Source organism: Lepidochelys kempii, chromosome 3, assembly GCF_965140285.1.
Source record: "Lepidochelys kempii isolate rLepKem1 chromosome 3, rLepKem1.hap1, whole genome shotgun sequence".
NCBI lineage: Eukaryota > Metazoa > Chordata > Testudines > Cheloniidae > Lepidochelys > Lepidochelys kempii.
The window spans coordinates 133,491,207-133,507,807 of NC_136382.1; the positions used below are offsets into that span (position 1 = coordinate 133,491,207).

The window sequence follows — 16,601 nt, forward strand, 5'->3', positions numbered from 1 at the left end:
CAGAAATTTCGTTTCTCCATTCCAGCCTTATCTCCTCCTAGCAGATGCGTGACTTCCTTAAATGGAAGACACAGTCAGTTCTGAACTGGGACAATTCTACAATGTCCATATAAATAATTCTGGCCACTTCTGCCCTTTTAGTTCAGAAACTAGTAAATGCACCATGGGATCCATAGTGTTGACGCTCCATGCTTTCCATCACCTGAGAGACTTTGAGGCCATGCCTCCTGTTCCATCTGACAAGTCAACCTACAGTTGTGGAGGAAAGCATACTTCAAAAGGACTTGAGCATTGTGACAATTCTCTTTTCTTATGCTTCTCACGTCCTTCCAGTTACACAGACGGTATGACACAGCCCATTCTCAGGGAAACAAATATTTGTGTACACTCAGTATTTTAAAGCAATAGCATATTGTATCCACTGGGTTTAAAAAAAAACAACAAAAAAAATAGTTATTCCCTCCACTGCTTCATAAGTCAGAGAACACTTTAAAACTAGTGTATTGGTTGACCAAGGAGATGCCTAAATTAGCACTGATTTATGAATTAACACTTTATTGGAAACAGCAACATTTGGAAAAAAACTGCCCTTACAAGAATCACTAAAGCGAAGGTATATGAACAAATAAGGCAGCCCTTTTAAAAAATCTATAGTTGGACTAATTTACATAACCTTTTTATTTTTAATATAGTTCAGTGGTTCTCAATCCATGGGACACTTAAGGCCCAATCACCACACAGCTGCGGCCCATGTAGGATCCTCAAGCCCATATAGATAGTATATATATTGTGTGGATGCAGCCCACATAACACACAGAACACTCCATATGTCTGCCACAATGTTAAATAGATTGAGAACCACTGATATAGGCTGTGTGAACATTTAGTAGTGAATATTCCATAGATTCATAATTCAGTAATACAGAAGATGTTCTGTTTGAAAAAGGTTCAGATGATGAATAGATTGTATTACCTTCTATGGCATCACTCCCCCTCTCCTACATTTGTTTTTCATCAATTTCTCTTTGCTCTATTTGTTATCTCTCCACAAAAAGGAATTGGACAAAACAGACACACACCCCTGAGTTATAACTAATGCTTGCACCATTTATTATAAAACTTCCTTTGTTTGCGTTATAAGACAACATTTAATAAAACAGATTTCTTCCTCTACCCCACCCCACCCCCAAAAAGAATATTTGTCCATATCTTCCTCATCCCTGACCACCACCCACACACCTCTAGGTCAAGTTCCTCACTTTTCCCTTTTTTCTCCTCATCTTAGTCTTTCAGCTAGAGAGCAATTGCCAGACATGGTCAAAAGATAAAACTGGATGCCTACCCTGCTGTTCTGCTTGTGCCGATCCTCTCCACTAGGGCTGTTGGATGTTATGCAAATAACTTAAGTTCCTTCCACAGAGTTACAAAGACTTCCTTCTGAGCTCAATAAAGCAGCTGGTTTGTTAGCCACAGTTTCAGTTCTCTTTAAGGTGGAATGTTTCCAAGTTTTCTGGGGACCTGGATATATGCCTACAAATGGTCCTGTGCCAATAACAGAGCAATGAATAAAAACTGTACTATTGGACTACCCTGTCAAAAGGAGGCTGCTTGGTAACCCTGCCTCATGTCAACCTTGATAGACAGAAATTAATGCTGTAAGGGGCCTTTCTGAGATTATTTTGTTGATCAAGAAACTGGAAATCTGCCCCTATTATTAGAGAATGTTATCACCCTAAAAAGAATGCATAATTAATCCTTGTACTATTCATCAAGATTAAAATTGTATAATTGTGATTCTGAGGCTGTGCTAATCTTAAAAAATGGGAAGTGCAATTTGATAAAATAGGAATATAAATGTGAATAGTAGGCCAAATCTTATGATCAGCCAGACATTTGATTTGCATTTGACTGATTCTACACAGCATTTTGCTATGAGCAATAAGAGCTCTAGTCAGCTTTCAGTCTTCAGAGTAACACATTTAAAGACACAGTGTTGTGTATTTTGCCAGTATAGTTAATGCAGCAGTAATACATCAGCTAATTTACAGCAAATCCATTTTTGGATGCAAGCTTGGCCTGGGACCCATCCTTCTATGACCTATGGAAATAATAGGGTGCAAAAGCAAAGAGGAGAGGGTCTATAAGCTACCTTTCTCCTCAAGAACTCTAAACTAGACAATTCACTGGAGTAACATCAAGGTAGCTACAGTGTTAGTGGAAGAATACGTAAACTTTCAACTATTTAATATAGCAGCACCTGTATGAAAGTTGTCACAAGGAAAATATAGAACACTTAATTTAGTCTTAATTTAGAATACCTTTCTAAATTAAATGATTTTCCATTTGCTTCTTTCCTTGTTTTTAACCACTAATATTAAGAATCATTATATGAAAAAAATACTTGTAGATGGAGTTCATCTGTTCCTACTGTTTGTTCCTTAAAGCCATAGTCCAGAGATTTACAGCTTGGGTTCCTAAATCAAAAGGTCCTGGATTTTCAGAGGCACAGTGGAGAGTGTGGGTGCTCATTTAGGTGTTCAAATAGGGATTTAGGTGCCTAACTTTAGATATCCAATTTGGAAAATCTTGGCCATACTCCTTTGTGTGATATCACAATTAACTGCTCTTGAGATTGTGATGATATCACACAAAGGATTATTATTCCAAATGACACATATGCACGAAGAGCAGATGAACTCCTTTAGCAAGAGTCTGTTTTCATGCAAATGTCCTTAGAAAATGTGATATTTAAGCATAATTGTCTTAAATAGAATGTTTTTCAAGGTTTTCCATGAGGCATCAGGGAATCTTTAAGGCTAACACTAACTATAATTGAGTCACTTATCTGGATTGCAGCTGTGGAAAAAGAACTGAAAAGAGTACAATGCACAAATTATGAACCCAGTTCATGAAAAGATGGCTCAAATTATTATACATCGGATTTACAATAAAACTATAACTACAGTATAAATGGTTACTTCTTATACCCATACTTCAGATCCATGATTAATATGCAGATTTAGACAGAAGGCAGAAGTGACATGGGAAGCCCCTCATTTTGATTAATGGGGATACACATGAGTTTCTGTATACCGAGTATTTGTTGTGAACTTACTCATTTGTGCTCTTTCTTCACATGTATAATCTTTGGTTGCAAGTGAACTGTAAGGGCAGAAAATGAAAAAAAGCTAGCTGAGATCAAAAAACTATGATAAAATATCTAAAAAAATATTCCATTATTGTACTGTTATTGTGTTAGATCAAGGCTTGGATTATTTGAAATGAGAGTTATAATTAAGCAATTATGCTAATACACTCTGGGAATGATTCTCCATTTACACTGATGCAAATCAGGAGCAATTCCTTTTATGTCAATAGAGTAACACTACCAGAAAACAGGTGTAAATGAATGGAGAATTAGACCTTATATTTGTACTTCATCAATGGTCTCTTCCACACTCTGATAAATGCTAGAGACATTTATCTTAAAGTAAACATTGAAGCAAAGCCACAATATATAACCTTGAAGCTATACCCTTTAACAATAAAACGTTGCCTGATGTCAGTGAAATTTCACAAAAGGCTAAAAAAAAAGCTTTCTAAGTCATAATCATGTTTCCCTTTGGTCTTGGAAGGAATCCAAGATGGCAATCACAATAACATCTACTGCACCAGTTTTAGAAGATTTAAAAATAAAAACCAAAACCAAACAAAAGCCTCTTAGCTTTCCTATTAAACAGACTTATGGACTGGATTCCCTCCCTTCACTTAGGAAATCAAAGATGACAAAGTGATTTAATGAGTCCCACCTCCCAATTATTATGATCATCATCATTATGTCAAGATACATTGCAACCAGTTATGAAGCAACAAGTATAGTTTGCAATTTATAATTTTTTATTTATTTTTTATTTGGAAAGGTAACAATAAGGTACCGAACCCCAAACTCTTGGCACTTTTTTTTTTTTTTTTTTTATCATTTTCTCAGAATAAATCAACCTTAAATATTGTAGCTCAATTTGTATTTTGTTTCATCAGGAAATAATGATAATCTTTTCAGCAAGCAATTGGTATAGTCCCACAATTAACATTTCTACTTTACATTTCTACCTTAATTAGCACAATGCTGCTTCAATTTCATTAAGAATATTTCAGAGACAGAATAAAGTTGCTGAAGGGACTTTTAATTTTAATTTTTATTATTTTGCTGAAAGGAAAAAAGTTTATTTTAAAATTTCAGAATCAGTACTTTAGATTTTTCTTTGACTATTGACACCAGTACCCTACTATCTTGCTTCAGCATTTTGATAAATTATACAAGTTTTGGCAGTTGGATATTTTAAGGCTAATCTGCTTTCTAAAACAAAGTACATCCCCCACTGTTCTTACAGCTCTGTCAAAAATGGGCTCTACCATGCTATCTATGTCAAAGTTTGATTAAATGACCAATGCTGAAGAGTGGATTGGGATATGACCTCATGCAGGTTGGACTACATAGACGTGTAGGGTGAAATCCTGGCTCCACTGAAGCCAATGGCAAACTGTTATTTACTTCATTTGGGCCAAATTTTCATGATTCGACTTGCAATTCAGTTAGACTATTTTTAGTACATTTATGGAAATGCACACACACGATTTACAAGGTAAAGAACAGTATTAAAACAATTATATCCTCAGATAAAGGGATTTTTCTGGGAGAAGAAAGAACAGCTGTGTGTACTAACTGTTTCCTATTAAGCCAGAAGGAGAAAAAGTTGCCCTCCCACCATTTCTCATAGATGATTTACCATGGTTCATGGATCAAACTGCAGAAGGAAGTTATTTGCCTATGACCTGAGTTTTTCAATACGAGCAGACAGTGCAGCTTAGGCCAATAGAAGTTTCTAGAAGCAGTGCTCATTGGAACACTCACTCCCCCTGTAACCCTGCCCCTTCCTTCATGGCTCTGGACATTTGGATAGCAGAACTACAAAAGAACGACTTGGCTTGCCGACCACCTTAGCTCCTTCCAGTCCCTCCTCGGGTTAAAAGTTGAAATTAGGACTCCAAGGAGGAAGAGAAGATGGGCAGGAGAGCATGAATGTGCAGAGGTTATTTCAAAGAATTGCAGTTACATGTGAGCAACCTTCACTGTCTCTTCTGCACATTTTCCACTCTCAGGATTTTATCAAGCAGTATTCCTGCCTTCGGAGCGTGGGACAAAGAGGCCTAGTTAAATGGAGATTGTAATACTGCTTTACCAAACTGTAAGCTCTTCTAGATGCCACATCTGTGACATAGCATTGGTGCCAACTGGCAAAGGACTCACTGCTCTCTTCTCAGAGCAGACAAACACACTCACCTAATACACCGCTTTCATGGTATTTAGCCATAAAGGGTGCGATGTGAGGTCTCTACTGAAAGCTTGTAACTCATCAATAGTGTGAGATGTGTATACAGATAATATTTAAGGCTTAATGTAACTGTATAGAAAATTATGCCCTTGATAAGTCTTGGAGCCAAAGCGAGTCACCTGTGTATCATATGTCTCAGTGATGGCTCATTCTAATGGGAAGGAGTGTCACCCCTCCCTGGCTAGCCACTTATGCAATGTATTGCTCAGTGGTTCACTGTTGCAGACAAGTCAATGGAAAAATCAAAGAAGCTATAAACATCAAAACTACTTGGCAGTGAAAAAGCAAAATATGACAGCAAGGGGATGGCCCTGTCTGTGAACAAAGACAAAAGATTGAGTCAGTGCATCACAAGGTGGAAAAAGACACTGCATTCATTCACTGAGGAGGTACCTTGAAACAGCGAAGGTGAAATATCATAAAAGACTGGTCTAGCAAACACTACAAAAAAGACAGAACTTTGGAGTGAGAATCTACTCTATTAGATAGGAATAAGTGTATTCCCCATTCTCAGTTTTATGATTTTGTTTTGTATGTGACAGTTTCCAAAACTCTCACCTATTTCTATTTGATTCTTTATTCTTTTCTTAAATAAATTTCCTTTTGTTTTACTATAATTCAACTCAAATGTTGTGTGTGATACAGAAGCAGTGGCCTAAGGTAAAACTAGTAAATTGGGGTACATTATTCCTTTGAATTGGGATCTAAGATTTCTGTATGTATCCAGTGATCCAGGCCAAATACCACAGAGGGATGCTTTGAAGGGACTCGGGGGATGAGGTGCCTATATTGCCAATATGCAGGGCAAAGGCAGGGCTGGTATAGCCCAGAGGAGAGTGTGTGAGTGGAAGGCAAGCTACTTGGGTTAGGGAGCTAACACTCAGCTGGCACAGGCAAAACTTGCTCACGCTGTAAGTGGCAACAAGGTGACTTCTAGCTCTGGGTGCCCCCAGAAGCATCACAACTTCTATGGAATAATGCTTTGTGAACACATGGATCAACCTCCAAGTGGTATCTCTACAGATTGCTAATATGGAATATGTCTAAAGTAAGTGGTGACAGTGGCTCTCTTTCTAGTTGAGTGCACTCCAAGCGCTCTGGAAGAGGAACAGAGGTATATTTATAACACACTTTCATATATCTTAACCCCCTTAGAAAGGCATTGGGATACAACTACCCGCCCTTTATTCTTTTTCCCCATAAGGAGACAAACAGTCTAGGTTATTTCCTGTACTCCTCTCAGACCTATTGAAATAGGCTACTTCTGTCTTAGCATTCAATATGTGTAGTTTAGCTTCCCCTGGGGAGCAAGACCTACAGAAACATATGGACAACTTATGGCCAAGTTAAAATTATTACCACCACCTTGGGGAGAAATGTCAGGTGTGGAGGAAGGATGTCATTTTCTAATGAGTTGTTCAGTGGCCATCATTAACTCTCTGCTCATCTGATTTGGCAGCATATTATCCTTGCCTGCAAGTTGGAAAGCTCATGGGCAAGTTTGGTGTTACAGAGCTACAGCCTCTTTGCACAGCTAGCTGAAATGTGCTTACCCAACTGTTCACGTAAAAACTGCTGTATCGGTAATTGCTTGAACTACTCTGCCACGAAGTGGAGGAAGAAAGAACCTAAGTGCCTAATGTGTTGTACTTAATTCTAGAATACTTGATATGGAAGTTTTTCCTCCCAGAAATTCAAGCAACAATGAACGGTCAAATTCTTGTAATGAGCTTCAAAGCCCAGATTGACTGTGATGACTGTGACTGACTGAGCTAGGAGGTTGAATGCAACTCCTCTGAGAACACTGTGATGTTGAGTATATCACATAAGGAATAGGAACACATCCTTGGGTAGTATCAATCTCATAAACATGCTTACTGTATTTGGAATATAGCATCTTGCTAGCCAATGTATGTGCCTCAATCGTAGACGTGCACATAGAATTACAACTGTCACTGAAGTCATCAGCCTGAGGAAGAACATTACTGCTTGACACAAGTTCTCTTGTGCTATATCTATTGTTGTAAGCATATTTAAATAGAAGTTTTCCTCTAGAAGAAAAAAGTTCTATCTTTTTGAGAATCCAGAACTATCCCAATAAAAGGTATGAACTGGGTTGGTGCTATTTACAAATTCTTTCAGTTTATCTTGAACCCTATTGTTTGGAACAAGGTACATGTTTGTGACATACCTTTTGGCAGGCTCTCCTACAATGACACCTTGATGAGCCAACTGTCCATGTAGAGGTAAACCCAGATAACCTAACGTCTCAAATGGCATCCTACTATGAGACACTTTGTGAACACTCAAAGTGTTGTAGATTGGCCAAGTGAAAAGACCTTATATTGGTAATGATCTCCACCCACAAGAAACAATGTATTTTCTATGCAAAAGTCTCATTGAGATGCGAAAGTAAGCGTCCTGTAAATCAAGAGCTGCAAACCAATCATAGATTAATAAGGAGGGGATGAGTGAGGCTAGAGTAAAGCATGGTGACTGAACTTTCTGACAGAGAGTTGAGCTTCCCAATATCAAGAATGGGTCTGAGACCTCCATCTTTCATAGGGTTCAGAAAGTATCTGAAAAAAATTCCTTCCCCCAGATCTCTTCCTTTATGGCACCAGAATCCAGTATTGAGCAGACTTCTGATCTTAACAGGTTCTTTCCTGTGAGGAGGAGGGTTGGTGGGAGGCAGGATAGTGTTGAACTGAATGGAGTAACCCTGCTGGACAATCTCCAAATTTCATTAATCTGTGGTGATTACACTCCAGGCCTCTAAAAAATGTAGATCGTGGGGGTGGGAGGAGGGATGAAAAAAGAGGAAAAAAGTTTACAAATGAAAGGGATGCAGACACTTTAAAACTGGTTTGGGATTTTTGTGCATCCCATCAAACCTGTGATACACAGGCTGATGCAGCAGATCTTTCTTTAGCTTGCATTTAGAAGGGTTTGTGTCTCTACTGATACTGAATGTGGGAGTGGGGGGGATTACGTTCTTGAAAAGAATACAAAGTAGAGCTTTGGTATGGTTTCTGATAAAATTTGGTACCCCCCTATTTTTTCCTAGGGGTTCCAGAAATCACTAGAGACCTTGCAGCAGACCTGGTGTCTTTCAGTTTCCTTACAACCTCATATGTTCTAAAGCTAAATTAGCCCTTCATCATCGAATGAGAGGTATTCTCCCCCGATTCTTGCTTCCTAAGGAAGTGCAGAGAGAAAACCATGAATGGCACCTCAATGTAATGGTAAAGACACAGTACTAGATACCATATCTGAAGCATTGAAGGATGCTCTCAGGGCATAGTTCACTACAAACTGACCTTTGGTAGCAGAGGTTTTGTCTAGTTATCCTCTCAATCCCTGGGTGAAAGAGGGTGATCTTGTGGTCTGAAAGGCTGGAATTGAGATTGATTCCTTCTTCTGTGGGAAAGAAAAAATCTGCCCCACTGCTTTGTGCATCTTTCCTTTCTCTTTAAGCACTATGGACAATGTACCCAGTGCTGCACAAAATCGCCCTGATCTGAAGGTAAATGAGGGTGATTAAGGGGTTCAATATGATGAACCTGCCTAATCTACTACATAGATCCAGAAGGAACTGACAGTTGTGTTAAAGCAAACAATGAGATTTTTAGCACAGAACCAACAGCCTTGGATCCAAACAGCCTTGATCCTCAATATTATCCTTCACTGTGGCACTGACTTCCAAGGCCTGAGGCTAAGAGTATGCTTTTGCACTTCATTGTGCAGAACTGGATGCACTAGATCTGTAGAGGTATGCTCTTGAGGACTGTCCTTCAGCAGAGGTGGACACCTGTGAGGCCACACATTTGTGCTCAGCTGGAACCAATCTTTTCAGATTCACAGTGATTGGCACGTTAAGTTCGGCTCAAGACAGAGGCCAACACATGAAGGGATTTTGCCATGATTTTTAACTCTATCAGGAGTCAAAGCTGAGGCTGGTCTCACAGCACTTACGGAATCCTGAGTTTTAGAACCAGAAGCTTTAGCTATTAATGATTCCTGCAACAGCATAGCTTGAAGGCAATTCCTGGGGATAAAGGTGCTGCATATGGAGCAACAATGCAGCAAGTCACCCTGCCCCAAGCAAGTCAAACAACATTGTATGTGTGTGTGTCTAAGGAGAAATAACAGCAGGGCAAGAGGTGCACCTCTTGAACCCAGGTTTCTTTATCTTAGGTTTTGATGTATCAGAACAAAGGACCCTTGACAGGGTGCTAAAATACTCAAGCAGTTTTTTCTTTTTTTGACTAGCTAAACCTCACTAAAATAGGGTGGCAGCATAAACAACAAATCAGGGTTCTAAAAATTTGGGGATCCAGTAATCTGTGACCACAATTGGAAAGAACTGAGGTGGTTTTCGTGATGTGCCCCCTTTTATAACCTCACCCTCCAAGTGTTCAGGGCCTCAAGGAGAAGGCAAGAGGCATACGAGTGCTCCAATGGACACAGCTAGTAGAAGATTCCACTGGTCCAAGCTGCACCATTGGCACGTCACAGAAGTCAGAATGTGCAGAGGCCACTCAAATAAAAAATGCTTGGTCATTATTTGCAAATTAAGAATTGGTAGGTAGGTAGGTAGGTAGATAGAAAATTAATAACCTAAAATTACATTTTGGAAATTCACCACACAGGGCAGAGGTAAGAGTGATTGGGTGCCTTCACCGTGCATTTCCATAGCTTAACAAATTTGAATTTTTTAGGTTTAACATTAACTCCAAATTTTCTGAGTGTGCAACATTTGTTTGGCGGATAATTACAACAATTAATGTTTTACCCTAAAATTACGGATATGTACTCAGTCTTAACTCCTGTTTTATGTAGTTTTTCCTCTCGGAATAAAGTATATTTTGAACAATAAATACAAAGTGAACTTTCCTACTGAATATCAAATGATGATGAACCAAAGTAAACAGAAGGTGAATTTCATATAGCACTTTACATCTTCAAAGTGGTTCAAAGCACCTTACAGAGTAGAACATCAAACGTTGGTAGTGTTCTGCAAAGGGCAGCAAAACAAATACTCTCAGCATTAGTGTGGACCTCACCCCAACCATCAGAACTGATTTCATTAAGACAGGTAGCATTAGCCAGAACACTAGAGTTATCCCCTGCTCTGCAAGAAAAGCAAGGTGTCAGCCAAGATTGCATTTGTGCTGCCTGAAACACCCTCCCCCCCACAAAGTCAAGATGTTCAGTGAAATAGTTTTTCAAGTCAAATCTGCAGCCAAAGTTTAGAGAAAGAGAAACAGGGGACTTCTGTACTGTAGAAATAGTGTACTCGGCAACTTTGGAGGTTGGGTGAGGAAAGGAAGCATCTTACATAGCTTTTAAGCTGTCCTCTTTGAGTGATTCAAGCACCATATTATCTGGCTCTGGAGAGAGCAAATTCACTTTGGCCTGAAGACTTGGCCTGACTATAAGTCTTTGAGGGGATAAAACGGAAATTGTGTGCATTTGGAAGAGGGGACTATCAAAAGAAATTCAGCAATTCTCAGCAATTCTATTTTCAGTATCTAGCGGGTATATTCTCACTAGACGGATGTTTAAATCCCCCATTTGTTGAGATAGCAGCTCACTGCATAGAAATGAAAACAAACTTCTCACTTTGAAATTATATGGACTAATAAAATGTTATTTTTAAAAAGCTGAATATGGATAACATAATACAGCTCTTCCACTGTATTCAGAGAAAAAAGCAGCAATCCAGAAATGTAAAATATAAGACAATGACACACATGTCATTTTATAAAAACATATGAAAGAGCACACAACCCTCTCACAAACTTATTCAGATCAGAAGTCATTTTAGCTGGTTTTCTAGGTTAATGCACGAAGTAGTTATTGAAATTGCAACAGAGAGAAAACAATGTGCACAACAGCAGGTGCTGAGAACAAATTAAGAGCAGAGAATATTAAGAGTCATATCCAGTTTAACAAAAGACTAAGTTGTTTGCATTCTCAGGTACATATTCAAATTGTAAATAAGAGTAACCTCTGGAATTCATCATTGTTCCTTTATTATTTCTAATTTATCCTTTCATCAACATTTCTGAAGACAGGATTGTAATCCTAACAAAAGATGACAAAAAAGTGTCTACTATTAGGGGGCTTATTCCTTCACCCACTTACTTCCCTGGTCCTTCTCGCATGAACAGAGAGCAACAATACCCGAAGTCCAAAGGTGCAAACGATTCAATGTTTATTGGGGTGAACTTCCAGCAAGCGTGATTCCAGTTTCCTTCCTTAATGTCCCCCTTCCCAGCTCTGACACCACAGAGCCATACCTGTGTCCCTATTCCCATTCCCCCCCTTAGCAAAACATGATTTCAATTTCCCCACCTCCATTCCCTGTTCCCATTCCCCCCCCCCCCTTACTTCCTGATTGACTGCAGACTATATAGTAAAACTTGAGTTCTGCTTAGCTATACTTAACCAATAATTTTCCTGAAATTTAACTAACCAATCCTAACATATTGTAACATGATTATTTAACCAATTATATCCCACTACCTTAATTAGTTTACACCCAGCAAAATTAATTATACAGCAGACAAAATCTCAGAACCAGATAGAGATTATACAACAAAACAATAGGGAAATGGGGACTACAATGATAGAACAAACACAGAAATGAGGATTTCACATCCCAGCTATTGATAAGTGAGTTCTTGCCAGACAGGATGCTATCAAACTAAGTTTCCTTTTACATTTTCTAGGCACTTCCCTTTCTCTGGAGGCAATAGGCATTATAAGGACAGGACTGTATTCCTAACAGCCCAATAGCACCTTATTTCAATGTGGTTACTTTGGAATGTAAAGATGTGACCATTCGCTTCCCAGCTTATGGCTGCCTCTGCTGCTTAGCCAAAGGCCTTAGCCTAAGAACAGGGCCTCAGACTGTCACAGTGAGAAAAGGCCATGTACAGTCAGACAGTGATTTTGATTCTCTCTTTTATACCTCTACAACTAGCTAAATGATAAGAATACACCTAAATTCTTAAGAGTCTAGGCCTTTACAGACAGGCCTGAATATCTATGTCCTAACATCTACCATCACCTGTGTCTTGGCGGGAGAGAGGGAGGGAGGGAGCTTGTCTGACCAGACAAACATGGAAAAGACAAACCCTGGAATCCTGAGAAGAGGGTTAAAGGGAGGGTCAAGAATAGCATCTCTGCTACTTACTGGCACCCCCCGTTTCCCCAACATGCCAAAGCTTTTACTGTAGTATGATATTCTGGTGGTCCTCCATGCTGGCAAAACCTCCCAGTTTAGTCATCCACAAACGTTATTAGTACATTCCCAATCAATAAAAATAGGACTAATTTAAAATGGCAGAATGAATATTTAATCCTCCTGAATTAATTTAGAGCCTTTCCACATGCTTTAATATGGAACAAGTGTGCACCTAATTCCATCTAGCACAAACATTAAGTCTGGGTTTCTTAACTAATGTTCCGGGGGGGAAGGGAGAATAAAAAACACATACTGTATATTATAGCACATATAGTCCTATTTAGCCCGTTCTGTAAAGAAAGCTAGGCCAATTTTCAAAATTCCATCTCTCCCATCAGTTATCATAGACCTCATAAATGCTACAGTTTATTTCACAGCATTGACTGGTCCAACTTCATTGTGTAACTAAAGTTTTCTTTAGTAGTACAAGCATGACAGTTATTGCACAATTCTCCTTATTTTTATACATTTTAGAACTGTTGTTTCTGATATAAAAGTAATTTCACAGTCTATGTTATGACTATAGTGAAATATTTTCCCTTTGCATATCAGGGTTTACATCGTTTATTTGTGGGGGAGGGGTGTTAAACTGGCAGAACTGCAAGTCTCACCTTGGAAACAGAGTGCGTGTAGTGCGAGGAAACAATTCTGCAAAGCAAGCATATTTGATAATTTAAACTTTTTCAAATGTGCCCACAATTCGTAATTACTAGAATGACTGGCTTAGGATGAGATCTGAAAAACAAACAACTGACTCCAATTCCAGCTCCTTTGCCCTGGTCTACACTAGGACTTTAGGTCGAATTTAGCAGCGTTAAATCGATGTAAACCTGCGCCCGTCCACACAATGAAGCCCTTTATTTCGACTTAAAGGGCTCTTAAAATCAATTTCCTTACTCCACCCCTGACAAGTGGATTAGCGCTTAAATCGACGTTGCCGGCTCGAATTTGGGGTACTGTGGACACAATTCGATGGTATTGGCCTCCGGGAGCTATCCCAGAGTGCTCCATTGTGACCGCTCTGGACAGTGCTCTCAACTCAGATGCACTGGCCAGGTAGACAGGAAAAGAACCGAACTTTTGAATCTCATTTCCTGTTTGGCCAGCGTGGCAAGCTGCAGGTGACCATGCAGAGCTCATCAGCACAGGTGACCATGATGGAGTCCCAGAATCGCAAAAGAGCTCCAGCATGGACCGAATGGGAGGTACGGGATCTGATCGCTGTTTGGGGAGAGGAATCCCTGCTATCAGAACTCCGTTCCAGTTTTTGAAATGCCAAAACCTTTGTCAAAATCTCCCAGGGCATGAAGGACAGAGGCCATAACAGGGACCCGAAGCAGTGCCGCGTGAAACTGAAGGAGCTGAGGCAAGCCTACCAGAAAACCAGAGAGGCGAACGGCCGCTCCGGGTCAGAGCCCCAAACATGCCGCTTCTATGATGAGCTGCATGCCATTTTAGGGGGTTCAGCCACCACTACCCCAGCCGTGTTGTTTGACTCCTTCAATGGACATGGAGGCAATACGGAAGCAGGTTTTGGGGACGAAGAAGAAGATGATGATGATGAGGTTGTAGATAGCTCACAGCAAGCAAGCGGAGAAACCGGTTTTCCCGACAGCCAGGAACTGTTTCTCACCCTGGACCTGGAGCCAGTACCCCCCGAACCCACCCAAGGCTGCCTCCTGGACCCAGCAGGCGGAGAAGGGACCTCTGGTGAGTGTACCTTTTAAAATACTATACATGGTTTAAAAGCAAGCATGTGAAAGGATTACTTTGCCCTGGCATTCGCGGTTCTCCTAGATGTAGTCCTAAAGCCTTTGCAAAAGGTTTCTGGGGAGGGCAGCCTTATTGCGTCCTTCATGGTAGGACACTTTACCACTCCAGGCCAGTAACACGTACTCGGGAATCATTGTAGAACAAAGCATTGCAGTGTATGTTTGCTGGCATTCAAACAACATCCGTTCTTTATCTCTCTGTGTTATCCTCAGGAGAGTGAGATATAATTCATGGTCACCTGGTTGAAATAGAGTGCTTTTCTTCAGGGGACACTCAGAGGAGCCCATTCCTGCTGGGCTGTTTGCCTGTGGCTAAACAGAAATGTTCCCCGCTGTTAGCCACAGGGAGGGGGGAAGGATGAGGGGGTAGTCACAGGGTGGGGGGAGGCAAAATGCGACCTTGTAACGAAAGCACAGGTGCTATGTATGTAATGTTAACAGCAAGGTTTACCCTGAAAGAGTGTAGCCACTGTTTTATAAAATGTATCTTTTTAAATACCGCTGTCCCTTTTTTTTTTTCTCCACCAGCTGCATGTGTTTCAATGATCACAGGATCTTCTCCTTCCCAGAGGCTAGTGAACCTTAGAAAGAAAAAAAAAAAAAGGACTCGCAATGAAATGTTCTCCGAGCTCATGCTGTCCTCCCACACTGACAGAGCACAGACGAATGCGTGGAGGCAAATAATGTCAGAGTGCAGGAAAGCACAAAATGACCGGGAGGAGAGGTGGCGTGCTGAAGAGAGTAAGTGGCGGGCTGAAGACAGGGCTGAAGCTCAAATGTGGCAGCAGCGTGATGAGAGGAGGCAGGATTCAATGCTGAGGCTGCTGGAGGACCAAACCAATATGCTCCAGTGTATGGTTGAGCTGCAGCAAAGGCAGCTGGAGCACAGACTGCCACTACAGCCCCTCTGTAACCAACCGCCCTCCTCCCCAAGTTCCATAGCCTCCACACCCAGACGCCCAAGAACGCGGTGGGGGGGCCTCCGGCCAACCAGCCACTCCACCACAGAGGATTGCCCAAAAAAAGAAGGCTGTCATTCAATAAATTTTAAAGTTGTAAACTTTTAAAGTGCTGTGCTTAAAGTGCTGTGTGGCATTTTCCTTCCCTCCTCCACCACCCCTCCTGGGCTACCTTGGTAGTCATCCCCCTATTTGTGTGATATATGAATAAAGAATGCATGAATGTGAAGCAACAATGACGTTATTGCCTCTGCAAGCAATGATTGAAGGGAGGAGGGGCGGGTGGTTAGCTTACAGGAAAGTAGAGTGAACCAAGGGGCGGGGGGTTTCATCAAGGAGAAACAAAGAGAACTTTCACACCGTAGCCTGGCCAGTCATGAAAGTGGTTTTCAAAGCTTCTCTGATGCGTACCGTGCCCTCCTGTGCTCTTCTAACCGCCCTGGTGTCTGGCTGTGCGTAACCAGCAGCCAGGCGATTTGCCTCAACCTCCCACCCCGCCATAAACGTCTCCCCCTTACTCTCACAGATATTGTGGAGCACACAGCAAGCAGTAATAACAGTGGGAATATTGGTTTCGCTGAGGTCTAAGCGAGTCAGTAAACTGCACCAGCACGCCTTTAAACGTCCAAATGCACATTCTACCACCATTCTGCACTTGCTCAGCCTGTAGCTGAACAGCTCCTGACTACTGTCCAGGTTGCCTGTGTACGGCTTCATGAGCCATGGCATTAAGGGGTAAGCTGGGTCCCCAAGGATACATATAGGCATTTCAACATCCCCAACAGTTATTTTCTGGTCTGGGAAGTAAATCCCTTCCTGCACCTGTTTAAACACACCAGAGTTCCTGAAGATGCGAGCATCATGTACCTTTCCCGGCCATCCCACGTTGATGTTGGTGAAACGTCCCTTGTGATCCACCAGAGCTTGCAGCACTATCGAAAAGTACCCCTTGCGGTTTATGTACTCGCTGGCTTGGTGCTCCGGTGCCAAGATAGGGATATGGGTTCCATCTATGGCCCCACCACAGTTAGGGAATCCCATTGCAGCAAAGCCATCCACTATGACCTGCACGTTTCCCAGGGTCACTACCCTTGATATCAGCAGATCTTTGATTGCGTGGGCTACTTGCATCACAGCAGCCCCCACAGTAGATTTGCCCACTCCAAATTGATTCCTGACTGACCGGTAGCTGTCTGGCGTTGCAAGCTTCCACAGGGCTATC

At 41.1% G+C, this 16,601-nt stretch overlaps 1 protein-coding gene across 13 annotated transcripts in view; it reads right to left on the reverse strand.

Annotated features, from left to right (window-relative positions):
* Positions 1 to 16,601, reverse strand: part of SIPA1L2 (signal induced proliferation associated 1 like 2) — a 238,194-nt gene that overhangs the window by 138,182 nt on the left and 83,411 nt on the right. For 10 of the 13 annotated variants that reach the window (XM_073338088.1, XM_078852225.1, XM_078852224.1 and 7 more), the window contains one exon: positions 3,116 to 3,162. The exons of the other annotated variants lie outside the window; for them this stretch is intronic. The gene's annotated coding sequence lies outside the window, so the exon portion shown is untranslated. The remainder of the gene's footprint in view (positions 1 to 3,115; positions 3,163 to 16,601) is intronic. 13 annotated transcript variants of the gene reach the window in all.